At 39.9% G+C, this 19,727-nt stretch overlaps 1 long non-coding RNA gene and 1 pseudogene across 1 annotated transcript in view; one reads left to right on the forward strand and one right to left on the reverse strand.

Moving 5' to 3' along the window:
* Positions 1 to 1,282: 1,282 nt before the first annotated feature.
* The window catches only part of LOC139360955 (uncharacterized), a 266,593-nt gene continuing 248,148 nt past the window's right edge, over positions 1,283 to 19,727 (forward strand). Inside the window, exon 1 of the long non-coding RNA XR_011618515.1 lies at positions 1,283 to 1,713. This is a non-coding gene — a long non-coding RNA (uncharacterized lncRNA). The remainder of the gene's footprint in view (positions 1,714 to 19,727) is intronic.
* On the reverse strand, positions 16,690 to 17,698 carry LOC105495842 (cytochrome c pseudogene; annotated as a pseudogene).

Below are 19,727 nucleotides of genomic sequence, written 5' to 3' on the forward strand. Positions count from 1 at the left end.
CCAGGCCCTGCCTTTGGGAAACTGGACATAAATTACAACTATGGAGAGAACTGGGTCATCTTCTGCAAGGTGTTTCAAAATGCAGGTTTCCATGAGGGGTTTTCAGAGTAGAGGCCAGTTTAAGGGTTATTGTGAACCTACAGTGACCAGCATCCCGCGCAGCCTTGTCCTCTCAGCTTTTACCCTGAGCAGCATGATTTAGTTCCTCTAGTACTGCCCTCTCCAAGGGTCCCCGCATTTGAGACTCTTACAGAAGGCGGCTTTCTAGAAAGCGAAACTCTGCCCTCCCGGTAGAAGGCTGAATTTCCTTCCAGTGTCGGGCCCACACCTCCCTAAAAGGTAGTGAAAGTCTCTTTCTTGGAAACCCAAGTTCTCCTTCTCGCTGGCATTGAAGGCTTTGACAGTCCCCGCCTCAGCAGCCGGGGTCTCACGGGTCCGGGTAGGATGACAGAAGGCAGGAGCACCGCCTGGCGGGGCACCTGTGGTGGGCGCGCCTCCGGCCTCCGCAACTCTCAGCGGCAGCCACCGCATGGACCAGCCAGGAGAGGAAGGAATTAAACGACAGCCCATCGCATCAGAAGGGGCCGATTCCTCCCCTTCTCTGACTCCCCCTCCGCCTTCCCGGCCTCGTTCGCCTCCTCCTGCCCCCTCCTCCCCCTCTCCCCTCCCTCTTCTCTACCCTCTTTTTCCTCCTCTTTCCCCTTCGCGCTGCCTGCTTCTCCGGGTCCCCAGCAGCTCCGTTGACCGAGCAGACTCGGCCTCTCCTCCTCCCGCTCCTGCCCGCCGCCCCCTCCTGCCCGCCGCCCCCTCCTCCCCTTCCTCCTCCTCCCCTTCCCCCTCCTCCCCTTCCCCCTCCCCCCTTCCCCCTCCTCCCCTTCCCCCTCCTCCCCTTCCCCCTCCCCCCCTTCCCTCCTTCACGCTGCCTCTTTTTTTTTCACGCTGCCGCCTTTTCCAAGTTCCCACCGGATCCGCGGCAGAACTCAGCCAACTAGGCCTGTCCTCCCTCTACTCCCTCTCCTTTTGCCCCCCCTCCCCCTTCTGGCACCTCCTCACCCACCTCCCCCTTCTTCCCCTTTCCTCCCCCCTCTTCCCCCCTCCTCCCTCTCCTACCTTACCACTTCACGCTGTAGCCTTCTCCACGCCCTTACCACCTCCGCGGGCAAACGCAGCCGACTTGGCTGCTCCTCCTCCCCTACGCCCCCACCTCGCCTCCCCTCCTGCCTCTCCTGCTGCCCCCTCCTCCCCTTCCTCCCCCACCTCCCCTTCCTCCCCCACCTCCCCTTCCTCTTCTTCTTCCCCTTCATCTCCTTCTTCCTTCACGCTGCCGCCGCCTTCAGGTCCCCACTGGATCCGCGGCGGAACTGCAGCAGACCCGGCCGCGCCAGGCGACCCCCTTCTCCTCATCCTCCCCTACCGCCTTCTCCAGACCTGGCTGCTTCCCCGCCCTCCTCCTCCCACATCTCCAGCTTCGCGCTGCGGCTTTCTGCAGGTCCCCACGGGCTCCACGGGAGAAGCTGTACCAGGGGCGCTTTGCACAGCACTAGGCACGCACCGAGCAGGGCTCGCGCCCCGGGGTGCCCCGATGTGGCAGTGAAGTAGGGGGTACTCAGATACACACTGAGACCCCAGGTTGCGCCCAAGGCGCTCCACTCCTCCCGGGGCGACACAGGGTACCCACTATACTTCGTGGGGAAGCCCCAGCTGCACCACGCGGTGAGTATCCCGACGCGCAGAGGCCAAAGCGGACGCCACGTTCCATGAGGTGACGGCGGGGGACGATGGGAGTTGAGGTTCCCTACGGGTCCGCAGCAGAGGGGGTGGCGAGTGGCCGGGTACGTCACCCTGAAGTGCTACCTGCTCAGTAACTCTGTGGCGCTTCTCGAAATCCTTTGGTAGGTACGGGGACCTCCAACCCCGGAGTCGTGTTTCTTTGCCCTAGCTCCGTGGTCACTGTGTCCGGGACCGGCGCTGGACTCCGCGCTGCCTCCTCGCTAACAAGGACTGATAAATGGGGTTCCTGGGGTTGGGCTTAGGTTGCTCATTCAGTCTTCAGTGAGATGTGTTGAAAGGGCGGAAATAAGACTGGTCAAGATCTCAGTGTGTGGTGCTGAGATTGCTAGAGAAATGGTGCAGGGAGCGTTAGGGTGCAGCCGCTTCCCTCCTTGGAAAGGGAGTGCATTTCCCTCTTACTTTGTGATGGGATATAATGTTGCACGTTATAATTAACACTGCACATTAATACAAGAAAATACCAGGGCTCTTCCATCACACCTTCCCCTTCCCTTATGGTGGCTTCTGTTGACACAAAGATTTACTAAAAACCTATTGTGTGCCAGAGGCTGTGCTAGGTACTGCAGATACTGCATTGCAGGAAACACAGCAGACCCAAAGCTCATGGGATTTGCGCTCTTTGAAGGAGTCAAGATTTCAAGGTTAACGACCAACCAAATCCAGATACCAGATTGAGTATATTTTTTGAGAGATAGAAGACAAAGGAAAAAAGGAAAGTTGCTTCTGAGGAATGAGTGCTACTTCTGAAGTTTTTGAGTGCCCCCTCCAGGAAGGGGGACCTGGAGAAGGTTTACCTTACTCCAGTCTTCAGATGTTGATTCCACTTGTAAGATGTGTCGTTTTTGAGAGGAGACATTGCAGTTGTTCTGTCATCTGCTAATTTACTGAGTTTTCCTTGATTTGAACTGTTGAAATTGGACATTCTGCCAACTTTAAAAATCGGAGAAAAGCAGACAGAAAGTTAACAATAATCATTTGCAAGTTATTTTAAGTCTCTAATTATTACAAAATGAAAAGCTTTAAAATGTATTATCTCAAAGGTATCTCAAACCAATGGCATTTCAACAGTCGGCCATTGCACAGTGGCTCAAGCATTCAGACATGGCAAGCAAATTAAGAGACAAGGATCTGAGTCCCAGCCTCCCTACATACTAGCTGTGTGGCCCTGAAACAGACATAAAGTCAGTGCTTTGGTTTCTGCATCTTTTAAATGGGTATGATAATAAGATCTCTCTCACTGGGTTGTTTTAAGGATTAGGTGTGAGATAATATATGTAGAATAAGAAGGGCTCATAGAAAGTATTCAATAAATATTGGCTATTATTATTACCCTAAGTCAGACTAAACATTTCTGAGAGCTTTAAATCACTGACTAAACACTGAAGTGCATAATAAGCATCAGGCAAATGCTTTAAGTGACCAAGCATTTAGAGTCACATACAATATATTCCCTAATTCTGGCCTCTACCCTTTTGGATTTTCTGATTCTGTTGTGAATATGGTCTCCAAACAAGCAGAATGAATATTATGAAAGTGGGTGCACAGGAGCCTCAAGGAAGAACTAACTTAAGAATGAAGGCCCTGGTGGCAGCACATTTTAATGTAAGGTATCATTGGAAAGGAATGAAATATAGAACTCCTAGCATGCATATACATAAGCACATAGACACACAAAATAGTGCTATAATTTTATAGCTGTGTTGTCTAAAATGTAGAAGTGTGTTTGTATCAGTTAGCTATTGCCATGCTAATGCTGTGTGACAAACTACTCTTGGCATTCAGTGGCATAAAAAAGCCATCACAGATCCTAGTGGATCTGTGAGTCAGCTAGAGTTGGCTTACCTAGATAGAGCTTAGCTGTTTGACCAGAGATCAAGGTGTCATGGCTCTTCTGTTAGTTCTGTTCCATGTGTATCTATTCTGGGGCCCAGACTGGCTGCATCTAACCGGGGAAGTTAAGCAATGGCAAAGGCACAAGATGGCAAGTGGAATCAACTGAAGACTCTTGAGACATAGGCAGGAATTTACACACTGTTGTCTCCACCCACCTGCCACTGGCCACAGCAAGTCACATGTCAAAGCCTAACTTCAGTGTGTGCGGAAATGCACTCCTTCCATGATGGGGCTGTGTGGTAAGGATGTGAAGCAATACGGAATGAAGAGATGGGGAATTGATTCACTTTACCTCGGTGTTTAATCAAATTCTCCTGAGAATACCGATATTTTTAAGAAGGTACAAAGCTATCCTGATTTTCTTTTTCTATTTGGTTAGTGAATTCTTTCTGTTATGGATGTTGATATCTATTTCATCATGATCCAATTAAATGATAGAGGCAGGGTTTTGAGGTTCTCTCACTGGTATCAGTTCCCATGAATCCTCAGTGATTGGATGCAGGCTGAATAGACATAAAGGGAATATAGAAATAGACTGCATGATATTAGCATTTAAACAGAATTGTCACAGTCGTCACCTGTTTCCTTCTGTTTGGCAGCCTTGGTTCTTCAAACTATCAAAATGAAATCATCCAGAATCACCTCTCTTTAGAGTTTTTAAATTTACTTTTAAATTGACAATTAAATGTTAAACATATTTATGATGTACAATGTGATGTTTTGAAATTTGTATTCATTGTGGAATGGCTGAATTGAGTTAATCAACATGCATTACTTAACATACTTATTTTTTGTGGTGAGAACACTTAAAATCTATTGTCTTAGCAGTTTTCAAGTATACAGTACATTGTTATTATCTATAGTCACCACATTGAACAAGGAATATGAATTTATTCCTGCTGTCTAACTGAAATTTTGTATCCTTGATCAGCATTTTCCTGGAGATTTTTTTATCTGCTTCTGTTTACTAGCATCACTTTAAAAAATTTTCTGAATTTAGCTACTGTTTGAAAACCTAGAAGAAATTAAAGGCAATGTGATTTACAAATGGAAGAGTAATATGTTAATCCACTAGAGGCAACATTTGGCAATTAGATTAATTTGATCAATTTGACGTGTAAGTAAATAAGCTATATTAAAAGCAATGTACTTAATGTACACACACAAAATCTCCTTTTTAAAGTTTGAACACTTTCAGTTGATTGGACAGTTGCCAAGTTCTGTTTTCTTTTTTTTCAGTTTGCTGTGTATGTGAGCATATGTGGTAGACTGTCTGCTATATTACAGTAGCTCAGGTCTTAAATTAGGGTTCAGAAAACTATGGCCTACAGGCCTAATCCACTGCCTGTGTTTCCCATGAACTAAGAATCAGTTTTACATTTTTAGATGGTTGAAAAAATACCAAAAGAAGAATATTTCATACCATGTGATTATATGAAATGAAGATTTTAGTGTTCATAAATAAAGTTTTATTGAACATAGGCATGTGCATTCACTGACATATTGGCTTTGGCTTCTTACACGCTACAATAGCAGAGCTGAATGGCTGGTTGCAATGGACTGCATGACTTGCAAGCCTGAAATGTTTACTATGGCCCTTGACAGAAAAAATTTTCCTATCTCCAGTCTGAAGCTATATTTCAAATTACCACAGACAATGTGGACAGGTCTATTGTTAAATCAGCATGAAGGCAAAAAAAAAAAAAAAAAAAAAAAAAAAAAAAAAAGGACACATATTTTTGGTATGGAGGAGATTCCTGGGTATACTTTAGATAAGGACAAAATATCAGTGAGAGTATTCATTGATTCACCAGTATATGTGGAGAACTGGGTATGTGTGTAGCACTAGGGAAAAAATTTTCAAAAGCATTGCATCCAATTTTTACTCGAAGGCTTCCTCTTGAATAACAAGATGCATCTGCAAGTATACTGTCTGAAACCTATTTGACTTATCTATTCTGTATATCACTGGAAAATGCTTTAAACATGTTAAGTTAAAAATAGCATCAGGCCGGGCGCGGTGGCTCACGCCTGTAATCGCAGCACTTTGGGAGGCCGAGGCGGGCGGATCACAAGGTCAGGAGATCGAGACCACGGTGAAACCCCGTCTCTACTAAAAATACAAAAAATTAGCCGGGCGCGGTTGCAGGCGCCTGCAGTCCCAGCTACTCCGGAGACTGAGGCAGGAGAATGGCGGGAACCCCGGAGGAGGAGCTTGCAGTGAGCCGAGATCGCGCCACTGCACTCCAGCCTGGGCGACAGAGCCAGACTCCGTCTCAAAAAAAAAAAAAAAAAAGCATCAATTTCATGGTTTATTTTACAATTATTCTAGGCAGAATAATTTTCATAAACGTTGCTGTTCTTACCAGTGCAAAGGGGAATCTTAAACTCAGAAAAATATAATTTACTCATTGGTTTAAAATACCAGTTCTTGTGGATGTATTTGAGATTTTTACATTACTGTATGCAGAGCTCCTTCAGAGTAAAGAATGTAAAGGTCCTCCAGGAATGACTCTAAAAACACCTGTCTCCTGTTCTTTAAACTCTGTGTAGCTCACTGAGCGCTTAGCCATAAGAACTGGGGGTGAGCGAGCTCTGGATCCTGCCAATGCAGCCCGTGTTGTGCCCAAGAATGTAGCCCTGTCTTACACTTTATGATGTTTCTTTTAACTGACTCTTCCACATTCTTGTGACTCTTTGAATGAAGACGTCTTGACAGCTTTAGCTCTACACCATGGCCTCCTGTTATTATTTCCTGCAGGTCTTGTCTTAGATCTCAACAGCTTCCTGAGTAAATGTCACCTTGGTGTCTTCTAAGAGGGTCTCACAGAGGCTTACAAAACCATGGCTCCCACTGAATTGAAAGCATAATGTCCATTAGTCTTTGTCTCGCTGAACTGTGCAGGAGGATGAGTCTGACATTTTCTTTGGTTTTGAAGCAAGGGGCTAGGTCAGGACACTGAATAGAGAACCAGGAAAATGTTTCTGACGGTGGGGATGGAATGACTCCTGAAGAAGAAATTCCAGTTGAAAATAGAAACTGGGTCACCACACTTGTGAGAGCCACAGCATCCTATACTCGGAAACTAGCAACCTGTGGCCTTTGAAGGCTGCTATCAGAAGTCAATGGACTGGCCTGAAAAAGGCTATTGTGTTTTATGGCACACCCAAATTGAAACAGGGTTTATCTAATTTCACAGATGTGCTCGGCTGGAGAATTATGTGGAAATGACTCAACATCATATATTTGTCATGTTCACCAGTGGTTATTTCTTTAGTAGAAAAAGACAATTTGGGAACAGTATTTTCTTGAGAACTATAGTATATGTAACATGATGGAAGCAGTTTCCAAATTAGCATGGTAAGAATTCTCTCCATTGGTGGTCAAGGGGAAAGGGTTATTTTGTTGCAGCTGTGTAATATCCCCTCTTTAATTAAATGAAAAGCTCTTAATGATTAAAATGACAAATGACAAATCTATAATTAACTTGGAAATGGCCACAATATTATCATGTTGCTAAGAAAACTGGTGGTTTTTTAACTAGTCTAATATAATTCCAGATTATATGTAAAGAGAACTTAATGTCTAGAAACATTTCTGTAGTTCTAAAAAGCGGTGGAATAGAATGTCATTTTGGGAAGTTGCCTTTGCTTGATTCAGCTTATGATCCAAATTTGAGGGAGACCAGGAGTTTTGTCTGCAAATAAAATAAACAGCATGTGCTCTGAAGTGTTTTCTTTTGGTGGGAGTGTGGTTAGTGGTGGAGCAAGGTAGAATTGGTAGCTTTTGACTTTAATCAGGAAAATGTTACATGATGTTTATGGGTTGGTTATTGCAAGCTTTAAAATAGTATATTATGATGGAGAAAGTTGCTGTTTTGGGGACTGTTTTACAGAGGTTTTGTGGTAACTTTTATTACTTAAAAATTGTAAACATTACAGATACTGAAATTCTGGTATAGAGATAGGATTATATAACTGAAATTCTGGCATAGAGATAGGATTTTGTTAAAGGAGAGATATATTTTTGATATGTCTTTTGTATCTGTTTGTGAAAGTACTGTGCCTTGCAGAAATCCATAGAAACAGAAAATAGATTAGTGGTTTATTGGGGCTATAGTTGGGAAAGGGGAGTGACTGTCAGTGAACCCCATAGATGTTACTGAAGTGACAAAATGTTCTCCAACTGGATTATGATGATTGTTACCCAACTCAGTAAATTTACAGGTGAAGTTTATAGAATGTAAATTACATCCCAATGAAGTTGTTTTAAAGTATGCATTAATAAGAGGATCAAAACTTATTTGCAAATGAAGAATTAAAATTAATCTTACATACTCAAACTTGAAAATATTAGTAATGATGTATTTTTTTCTAGGCCACCTCTTAAAAAATTCAAAATGTAATAAATGAGGGGAAACACCATTTTTAAAAAATGAGTGATTCAGGATTCAGGTATCTGACCACATACCCATTTGTAGTTAACACAGAAACATCCTACTGAACTAGAAACCAGACTTTTAAGAAACTCAGCTTTCTAAAATCAAAAGCAAAAACACATCTGAGCAGCTACCAGGATTGTTTATATAATTTGGTAAAAGTATTGCAAAACTCAATTAATGATGGCTACACAATGTGGTACATTTACTAAAATATCATTGAATTATACACATACAATTGGTAAATTTTATGCTGTATAAATTATACTACAATGAAGTTATCTTTCTATACATATATCATTACTTATATGTTTATTATATATGCATATATACACATAAATACATAATCATATAAACATAAATATATGTTTATGATTGTATATACTTAGATAAGTATATATAAACATAGTTATATGTTTATGTATTATTACTTAATATATAAATTTTATAATATATAAGATATATAATATGTTTATATGTTGAATGACCCAGGCCCGATACCTATGTCCCACATAGGGAACTCACAGCAACAGGGCTGTAACCTTATCTTCCTCCTCTTATTTTAGAATTTTTGTGATATTTTGGCCTTGACTATGTGACACTGAAATTTGCTTGGGACTGCTGAAAGCATTCCCTTTGTTTAAAGAGGCTCAGCTTTTCATCCATTGTTTTGCTTTGTTTCTCTTTGCTTTTTTTCTGTCATGGTGCTAACACCTTATTCTCATTTTAACTTCATTTCCTTTTTTTTTTTTTTTTGAAAATTTTCTAACTTCTGTTTATAATTCTCTTGCTCATCATAATCATCCAGACACTATGGTTCTGTTCATGTGAATTTTTAATCTCATACCAGTCAGTAAGGCTGTCTTGTGAAAGCCAGAAATGTGTTCATTAACTTGAGAGGCCTTCCTACTAAATGGTCAACCATGGACCCACAAAGCTATGTAGGAACATCTTGCTCTGCAAACCCAAAATATAACATCATTTGTTGAAAGGCTCTATTGAAATATATAATTCACATATGTTACAATTCACACGTTTAAAGTTTACAATTCAGTGGCTTTTAGTATATCCACAGAGTTGTACAACCTTCACAACTAGCTAATTTTAGAATATTTTTGTTGGCCCAAAACAAACTCCATGCCACTAGCAGTCACTCTCTTTTTAAAATCTCCTCTCCCAATGCTACTCTGATCCTCTGATAACCATTAATTTGCCTTTTGTCTCTGAATTTGCCTGTTCTTGACATTTTATATAAATGGAATCATACAATACATGGTCCTTTGTGACTGTCTCCTTTCACTGAGTATGTTGTTAAGGTTCATCCATGTTATAGAATATATTAGTATTTAATTCCTTTTTAATGCTATATAATGTTTAATTGTATGAAAACATAATAGTTTGTTTACCCATACATCAGGTGATGGACATCTGTGGTGTTTTCACTTTTTCTGCTTTTATGAATAATGCTGCTATGGACTTGTGTGTATATGTTTTGTGTGGATGTATGCTTTCACTTCTCATGAGTATATACCTAGGAGTGGAATTGCTGGGTCATTATGGAAATTCTATGTTTAACTATTTGAGGAGCTGTCAGAGTGTTTTACAAAGCGTCTGCATCATTTTACATTCCCACAATGGTGTTTGAGGGTTCCAGTTTCTCCACATCCTCACTAGTACTTGTTGGTATTCTTATTGGTAGTAGTATTTAGAGACAGGGTCTTGCTATGTTGCCCAGGCTGGTCTTGAACTCCTGGGTTCGAGGAATCCTTTCACCTCAACCTTTTGAGCAACTAGGTCTATGGGTATGTGCCACCACATCTAGCTAGTTTATTTGATAAAAGCCCTCCTAGTCAGTGTGAAGTGTTTTGTTTTAGTTATAAGTTTTATTTGTGTAATAAACAAAAGGGACATTAGATGGTGATCCTTTGTTTCACAACACTATTTTCTGTGGTCCTCCTTTTAAAATTCACCTTGGAGGAAGAGTCAGAGAGGCTAGAGGATGTGTGACCACAGGCCCCTGCTTGTGCTCCTGAGTGAACCCTTGACATAAATACCCAGTGAATCATGGAGTGCAATCCAGAGAACTGCCCACCCCCTTCCCTGCAGGCTGTGGATCAACCTGGCTGTAGCTCTAGTTATTATGTCTATTATGCTTGAGAAATGAAGCCTAGGTCAAGACCTGCATGCTGAAGACCATTAGATGGATGAACATAGGGAAAGCACTCCAGAAAAAAAGCAATAGTTTGTGCAAAGATGCTGAGGAACAATGGGGCATGGCAGGTCCAAGCAAATGAGTGAAGAAAGTAGCAGAGAGAGTGAAGGAGTGAGGGGCAGAGTAGCAGAACAGAACTTTGGAGAGATGGGTGGGGTGAAAAATGTCTGGAACTTACAGGCACAGAGTAAGGATACTGGAGTAAGGGGGAGGTATAGAAATAAGCAGTGTGAGGGTTGGAGGGTGTGTGTGCATCTGTAATGATGATCAGTTTCCTCAATTATAAAATAGATATGATGAAATTGTGTTACAGCCTTTGGGACACTCAGATTAGGAGGTCGTTTATTGCCAGGACACCCATAGCATCAACAGCCTCAGAGATCTTGAACACTCTGGTAGGAAGAATTCATGGATGACTACCTTGTGGTCCTGCTTCTGTCTGTTTAAATCTTTAAATCTGCTTCTGTCTGTTCCTTGCACTCACTGAACAGCAATTTCTACAACTCTGAATTTGGACAGCAGCATTAATGCTGGGAAAATTCTGCCATCATTTCTCCTCATAGACCCTATTGATTGGGTGACTGCTGCATCAGTCACCTCCCTGGGCCTATTATAGGTATGGCTAAGGGTACTTCTGTTGTATCTGGATAGAGTTTTATGCTTATGAGTTGCTTATGGCTACTAACCAGAGCAAGAGACAACTGTGGGAATGGAAGGAACTTTGTTGTCCTTCTCTGTTACAGACCAGCAAACCATCACTGACAGTAATAACTTAAAAAACTTGGGCGAAGTTGTGGCAAGGATAACTGATACTGTAGTTCATCCCTGAGGCTTATACAGCACTTGCCATACTGTATGCATTGAGAACCTGGTTGTGATTTTTGTAATTATTTCATTCCGCTTCCCTTCACTTCTACACACATATACACTTCAGTAAACTCTGCTAGACAGACCAGTCAGACTAAGGTCTTAATCTGTGATCCAGGAGCCAATGATAACACTTTTGACCAATGGACAGAAGAAGTATAGTTCTATTTTATTGTTTTTTTTTTTAATTCATGGTGTTAAAATCATTGTTGTGTTTAATTATTAATCTTACCGCTTCCTTCAGCATTTTGTTTTCATCATGCTTTGGTTAAATGATTTACAGTTAGCTCACAAATTCCAGTCTCAAGAGTCAAGCTACTCATAAATTCCTTAGAACATTCATTGTACCAGCAGAAATAAAAAAGTACTGGACTCTAGCATATCATTCCTGTCCAATTGCGGCATAATTCTGTTCAATTTTATTCCACACCTCCTCCCCATTCACCTCCAAATGGCCAGTGATTATATGAAACATACATACAATTAGCCAATAAGAACATGAGAACATGCTAAAAACCTTTAGCAATCAGGGATATGCAAATATCAAAACCACAACAAAATACAACTCTATACCCACCAGGAGAGTAATGATAAACAATGCAGAGAATATGTTGTTGGTGAGGATATGGAGAAATTAGGATGTATGAATGTAAAATGCTGCAACCACATTGAAAAATGGCCTGTCAATTCCTCAAAAAGTTAAGCATAGAAAATATCTTTATCTTCACTGAGCAATTCCGTTCCTAGGTAACTACACAATAGAAATGAAACATGTACACAAAAACTTACACATGATGTATGTGCATTATTTGTAAGAGCAAAAAAGTAGAAACACCCCAAGCATCCATCAACTGATTAACAGATAAACAAAATATCATCAATCATACAAGAGAATATTATTCAGTAAGAAAAAGAATGAGGTACTGACACATGCTACAACAGGTATGAAGCTTGAAAACATGGTGCTAAGTCTGTCTTGAGCCAGATACAAGAGATCACATATTCTATGATTCCACTTATGTGAAATATGTAGAACAGGAAAATCCATGGTGAGAAAATGTAGATTGGTGGTTCCCCAGGGCTGGGGATGGGATATACAGAGCAACTGCTAATAGGTATAGTGTTTCATTTCGAGGTGATAAAAATTCTAAAATTGGTTGTGGTAATGGTTCCACAACTCTGCAAATATACTAAAAACCATTGAATCAAACATCTTAAATGCATGAGTTTTAAAGTGTGTGAATTATATCTCAATAATGTAGTTATAAAAAAGTGAGAAAGCCCACCAATATTATACTTAAATGTTCTATTCCACTGTAAAGTAGTAGTGTATCTAGGCACATTTACTTATAAATCAAAAATTCCCCAGTTATCTATTTAGATGTTGCTTTGATATATATTTAATCTTCTCAGTCTACTTATAATTTGTAGGTGACAGATTATTTTATGTTGTGGGAAACTGAAACAGAATGTCCCTGGACCGTTTATGTGAACAGCGTCTGGCCTTTAACTGGAGACTAAGATACGGTATATTTCAATACCCCCAACTCACATATACCACATACATTAATAAGGGCCAAAATGCTGGGCCCAACCACAACAGCCAACCATAGGAAACTAGGATGCATTTTATATGGACATTTGTTTGGCAAATGTATCACAATCTATTTAACTGGTTGACAGCTGTGGTGGCAGTGGTTTACATGTGTATGTTTACAGTGTGTGTGTGTGTGTGTGTGTGTATCTGTGTAGTTCACAGCAAGATCTGTCAGAATGCTGTAAGCCAAACAGTACTATGAAACTAAAAGGAAAAAAAGATCATTATCTTTGAAAATGTATTCTTATGTGCTGTCAATTATTTGAAGATTGCTTTTCCCAGCTGAAGGTCAAGTTTAGCCACCTTTAGTCTGTTGCCAGAGGATCAACAATGGGTAAGATCCCAACCCCTACCCCAGTACCCACTGTGTCTCAACATTTTCCTTGATGATTTACATGAGTACATCATAATCCTTACAACTCTCAGCTGAGTGTGGTTGCTTACACTCATAATTCCAGAACTTTGAGAGGCAAATGCTGGCGGATCACTTGAGACCAGGAGCTAGAGACTAGCCTAGGCAAAATGACAAGACCCTGTCTCTACAAAAAAATAAAATATTAGCTGGGCGTGGTGGCATGCCAATACTTGCAGTTACTCAGGAGGCTGAGGTGGGAGGATTGCTGGAGCCAGCGAAGCTGTGGCTGCAATGAGCCATGATCATTATCACTGCACTCCAGCCTGGGCAACAGAGTGAGATCCTGTCTGAAAAAAAAATCCTGTCTGAAGAAAAAAAAAGTCATTCCAACTCTCTAATGGGGGTTTCTTTATACCATTTTATAGATGAGGAAAGTGGGGCTTGCAGAGGCTAACTTTTCCAAAGTCAGAAAGATAAGTGGTAAACTTGTGTTGTAAACTCAAGTCTGCTGATTGCAAAGACCACATTCAGGCTCCTTTAAGTTAAGCTGTTTTAGATCTTCCCAAGGAGAAATGACATGTTTTACTCTTTTGCTACTGACTTAATTATAATCATTATAAAACTAAAGCAGAAATTGATTATTTGATTATTTGACTAGAAATTTATTACACAGAAATTTATTGTTAACACTAAGTACCAACGATTTCCAATTTCTATCCTACAGCTTGACATTAACATTTTAAATTATCATTTATTTTCTTACAGATATATCATAATCATACAGTAAACCCTTGATTTTTAGGATACCAACCTGCAGGAATGACCAGTCTCTTTTTAAAAAAGAAAGAAAAAAGAAATTCTCTTTAAAATATAGTTAGGATCCAGCGGTGTTTTTACCCAGCACTGTCTTGCTTCATGGATTTGTCTTAAAAGACATGCCACCCCAATGATGATAGGTGCATGAGAAGCTCATTTTGAGAACTAAGTGTGAAGCAGCAAAGAGGAGCAGAGTGGTAGAAATCACAGTGGCAGCAGCACTGGGGTGACATGGAACCTCAGGGTGGGCACCTGAGGCCACGTAGTGGTGGAAGTGAGAATCAGCAGAGGGATAGCAGTTTGCTCTTCTTGTTGACACTGGAAAGGATAGCAGCAATGAAGAGGTAGAGTGAGGAACTGCTCTAATCTTTGCTGGAGGGGTTGCCAACAGCCCCTCATACTAGGCCTGTTGGGACACTGGGTGCCATACTGAAAAATAAAACAGTCATAATATGTTGTCATAGTGGATTGTCAGTGTGGATGTCCGGAGACATTTATTTCATGTGGTAATATTGTTGCAGTAAAACTCCAGCCAAGAAACACAAAGAGAGCTTTGGAGACCAAAGAGAACTTTAATTCGGGCACACAGGCGGACAGCAGGTTCATGCCCAGAATGGTTGCCAACCCATACAAAGAATGCAGGCTTGCTTATATGCCGTTTGAGGCGGGAAAAGCAAGACAGGATACAGGTTTTAGACGAAGCCAGTAAGTTGTGTAACCCGTGATAATTCTGATAAAACTTACAATTTAGCTGTCTCCACCAGTCAACCTTGGAGCTGGACAGAGCTGGGGTAAGGGAAAACAGAAACATGCGGGGGTCTGAAGGCAGGCGATACCTTGGCAAGTTGAGATAAGCTCACAGCTGCAACTTGTTAGCAATACTGGGAGGGGCTGCTTAAATTTTGTTTAGCCTATGTGTAATTTTTAAAAAACCTGTACTTAATGTTAACTATTATCTATTATCTATGCTTTGTTCATTATCTTAAACTTTAATATTACTTACATTATTTTATTTTATTTTCCACAATATCACAACAGATTCATTCAGGTCTTTATTTGATCTGTATTTTTGCCTATAATTATGCTTATAAGAAAGACTGTTGAATGGTTTTAAAATACATGAAATGTCTTCATTAGAGAAATAAAAACCCTTACAATAAGATGGTTATAATCTTAACTCTGGGCTATCCAGGATGTCTGCTTACTCATTCCTACATGATCCAGGGTGACTGAAGATTTATCTTACTGGGCTTTAAGAGCTATGATCTACTCTTTTATTTTTAAGATATTTTTCTTTCTTGAGGTTACCTAGGAAGGATATCTTTTGACCACATTTTTTTTTTTTTTTTACGTCTAGATTAGGGAAACATCTACAACCACATGTTAGATTGGAATGGGAATTAAAAGAAATTAAAGAGAGTAAGCAAAAACTCAGTTGTATGTAAGAAAACCCAGTTTCCCCTAAGGAAGAGAAAGAGCTGGAGCCCTTTAAAAAGTAACTGCCTGTTTTTCTGTGGCTAGTGAGCCTTATCTTTCCTCCTTTCCCAGGCATGGTGAAGACCCTGGTTCTCTAGCTGTGCAGCTGCAAGGTCGCTAGACAGATACACTCAAGTCCCAAAACATGTTTTTCCTTGAAAAGTAAGAAATGATGTAATGCATGCCTCAATTAATTGAATAACTGTCTTTGTTTCTCACTTCTGTAATATGCTTCCCGCTGCACAGATCTCCCCCACCCCAGGAAATGCTTAAAAGTAGCTCTTTGTTCAGGGCTCAGTCCTTTGGATGTTAATCCAACTGGGCCAGGCAACTGGTTGAGCTCTGCCATCTTGAATGAGTCACGCCATATGTATTTGGAATTTTCTTTGTTTTAATATAGAATATTGTAAAGTCAAAGTATAATAAATTGTTTTCAGATTTGGAGTTTAAGACATACCTGAAGAGGTGGTTTTAATTCCTTTAGATGTCTCATAAAATGAGACTTTTTATATGTTAATGTATAATAAAACTGAATCAAGATTATTTTCCATTTGAATTTTTCTATAGTTTAAAAATATTTCTGTATCCTTTGTTGGTATTGTGTCACTGCAAAACTTTAGTGCAAAGTTTATATTTAGCTAAACTGTTACGTTAACTAAGAAATGCATAAATCTTCTATTCTTAATATTTCTAATTCTCAATTAATTGATCTATGAAGATTAAAAAAAGAAAACATCTATAACCACTCACAAACACAAAAATTCTTAAGATGAGGTTTCTGGAGCTAAAAGACCTGTGAACTGAAAAAAAAATGGTTTCTGTTGGCAGACAGTGATGCTTTCTTTGCGTTCTAATTACATGAAATAATTTTTAGATTAATTAAACAAATACTAACCAAAGGGATTATTTTTATGTTTTCACTGAAATGTTATGTAACAAAGACTGAAGATTGATTTGAATAGATTGGAAGACTGCTTCATTATTGATGATTCTTTTTTTTTTTTTTTTTCCTGTGGTTTTCCTTTTAATTATCTTTAGTCTTGCGATCACACATTTTAAAATTTGTGTATATCTCCACTACTTTAATCCTTTTAAGTTGGCAAAAGCACCATTCCCAATCCCAAATACACAGTTCTACAGTTTTATGTTTCTGAATGGCTGTTTAAAGACAATCCTAAATTATAACTTAGTTTGACTTAGATTGTAAAGAATTCAAGAGTGAAGTTTAACTTGCTACTATTTTAAAAGCATGTGACCTTATAGATTTGTAAGATGTGAGAAGTGTTGAATAATCTTTAATATTACACATAAACCATACTAAAATGCTTTTCAATAAGTAAAAGGAACCCTTTTAAATACAGGGAATTATAATTAGATTGGCATCGTTAAGGCCAAAACTCTAGACATTGCTACCTTATTTATCTTCAACCCTTGCCTTTAAGAGGCAAATGAACACAAAATACAGGTGAATCTTGCTTAGTTCTGAGACAGTGAAGGAATTTCCCCAGTATTTAAATATATTCACATAACCAGCTATATAAATCTAAATATAAAACCAATCTCCAGTAAGTTTTAAGATGGCACTCACCATCTTTGAGAAAAGTTGAACATTACTAACAAAGTCTAATCATATCTTTAGAAGGGGTAAACAGTGATAGCATTTACTGAATTGGAATTACTATTAAAATTCAAAAACTGAACATATTCATTTAACCACAAGCCAGTCTTAGTTTTAAATCAGGACTGCCCAACAAAATATTCTGTCAGTCATTCATGATCTGAATTCTGGTGTATGAGATCTATTAAAGTATGGTACACATAAAAAAGTCATGAGACATTTGTTTTGTAATAAATAAGGCAGTGGCCAACTATTAGTCATTAGTAGCTTTTTTGAGATAAGCTATCAAGTCTGCCCTTTCTTCCTTCTTCTTAATGCCGACAAAGATCATTTTTGTTCCAGGGATGTACTTCTTGGGATTCTCCAAATACTCCATCAGTGTATCCTCTCCCCAGGTGATGCCTTTGTTCTTATTGGCAGCTGTGTAAGAGTATCCAGGGGCCTGACCTGTCTTCCGCCCGAAGAGACCATGGAGATTTGGCCCAGTCTTGTGCTTGCCTCCCTTTTCAACGGTGTGGCACTGGGAACACTTCATAATAAAAATCTTCTTGCCTTTCTCAACATCACCCATATTTAATTCTCTTTTTAGTCACTGGCGCAACGAAGATTCCCGCTCCAAAGCAGGACGTCCCCACTCTCTCCATTATTGATGATTCTTATGCTTGTCTTTGGAATCTCTTGCTTGGCTGTTATGTAGAATCGGATTTTAAGGCTTTGATACAAGGATGACCTGGATTCTGGGCTGCTTGTTACCCTGGTAGGTTCTTGAATGAAAAGTTGAGATGATTTGCAGTGGGACAAGACAGATTAGCAATAGAAGATGCAAAGAGTGGAGAGGCTTGTTAGAGGTACGAGGAAGATGGCTTTGACTTTGACTCAGGTGTGAATCAGTTAGGTGGTGGAAGTGAAAATGAAGAGGAGATGCCAAAAGGCAAGAAGTATCAGGAAGGCATAGACTGATGAAACTTGGATATCTGTAACATACTTGCAATGCATGAATGCAACGTTATTCTCTCCTGCCTCTTACAGGCCTGCCCTTTCTCCATCTGTGCATCTTTTGGAAACATTAGAGGATATTCAACATTAACACTGAATATTGAGCCCATTTCAACATTAGACCTTGTTTTTATTTCTGCTTTAACATGGTTTAAGTATGTCTGCAAAGGAATAATTTTTTAAAATTAATTAATTACTTTTTTGAGACAAAGTTTCACTTTTGTCACCCAGGCTGGAGTGCAATGGTGCCATCTTGGCTCACTGCAGTCTCTGCCTCCTGGGTTCAAGCAATTCTCCTGCTTTAGCCTCACAAGTGCTGGGATTACAAGTGTTGCATCATCATGCCCAGCTAATTTTTGTATTTTTAGTAGAGACAGGGTTTCACCATGTTAACCAGGCTGATCTCGAACTCCTGACGTTGTGATCCACCTGCCTCGGCCTCCCAAAAGTGCTGGGATTACAGGTATGAGCCATCATGCCTTACCTATTTTTTTAATTTAGTTTTGCTCTCGTTGCCCAGGCTGGAGTACAGTGCCGCGATCTTGGCTCACCGCTGTCTCCGCTTCCCAGGTTCAAGCAGTTCTCCTGCCTCAGCCTCCCTCATAGCTGGGATTACAGTCATGCTCCACCGCACCTGACTAATTTTGTGTTTTTACTGTCGATGGGGCTTCTCCATGTTGGTCAGGCTGATAGAGGAAGAAAATTTAGTGACGTTGTTAACCATCCTTTTTCATATCTCAAAGAGTACAAGATTTGTTTATCTAACCGTTTTGCCAAGAAGGCAGTGAATGAAATTTCACTTTTGAAGTATGTTTGAAGTTAACATTTTGTGATAGGGAGCCAAGCTCATTCTAACAACACTTTCCTATGGAAGTGCCTTCCTTTGAGCTCAACATAAATGATGTCTTAAAGTAACTTTCAGCCTGATTAGCATTGTCTAGTAGAAATGAAATTCAAACCACATATGTAATTTTAAATTTTCTAATAGCCACATTAAGATAAATTTTAAAAATATAAAGAAACAATTATACATTTTATCTACCTGATACATCTGAAATATTATCATTTATATGGAAACAATAGAAAAGTTACTAACAAGTTATATACATTTTTTCATGCCGAGTCTTTGAAATATGATTTGTATTTTGCACTTATGGCACATTTTAATTTTGACTAGCCACATTTCCAGTACTCACTATTCATTTGTGGCTAGCGGCTATCGTATTTGACACTATGGCTTTAGAGAACTGAATTACGAACCAAAAGATGACAGATTTGATTCAGTTCCCTACTGGGAAAGTTTTCCATCAGCTATGTCTAATTCTCCTTCATACCTACACCCACCCCTTAGCACCCAGTATGGTAAAATTCAGTTACTATTCTTTGCCTGTATTCTCCTCAGCTTTGGATTTCAACCCACTGGCTTTCCCATACCGAGCAGCCAATGCAGACTGTTGTTTTCAATACCTGTTCCTTTCTAAAAAGATGAAGGCAGTAATCATATTTGTGCTTAGCATAAGGAGTTCAAGAGAAATTACCTATTTGTTTTGTGATCCCCCTTCCATATTGCTTGGGCATATTTTCATCTGGGGTTTTATAAATAGGAATTGCCCATCTGGTAAATAGAGTGTATGATAATGGAGATAACCTAGTCGTCCTCCTATACC

Source organism: Macaca nemestrina, chromosome Y, assembly GCF_043159975.1.
Source record: "Macaca nemestrina isolate mMacNem1 chromosome Y, mMacNem.hap1, whole genome shotgun sequence".
Lineage (NCBI taxonomy): Eukaryota > Metazoa > Chordata > Mammalia > Primates > Cercopithecidae > Macaca > Macaca nemestrina.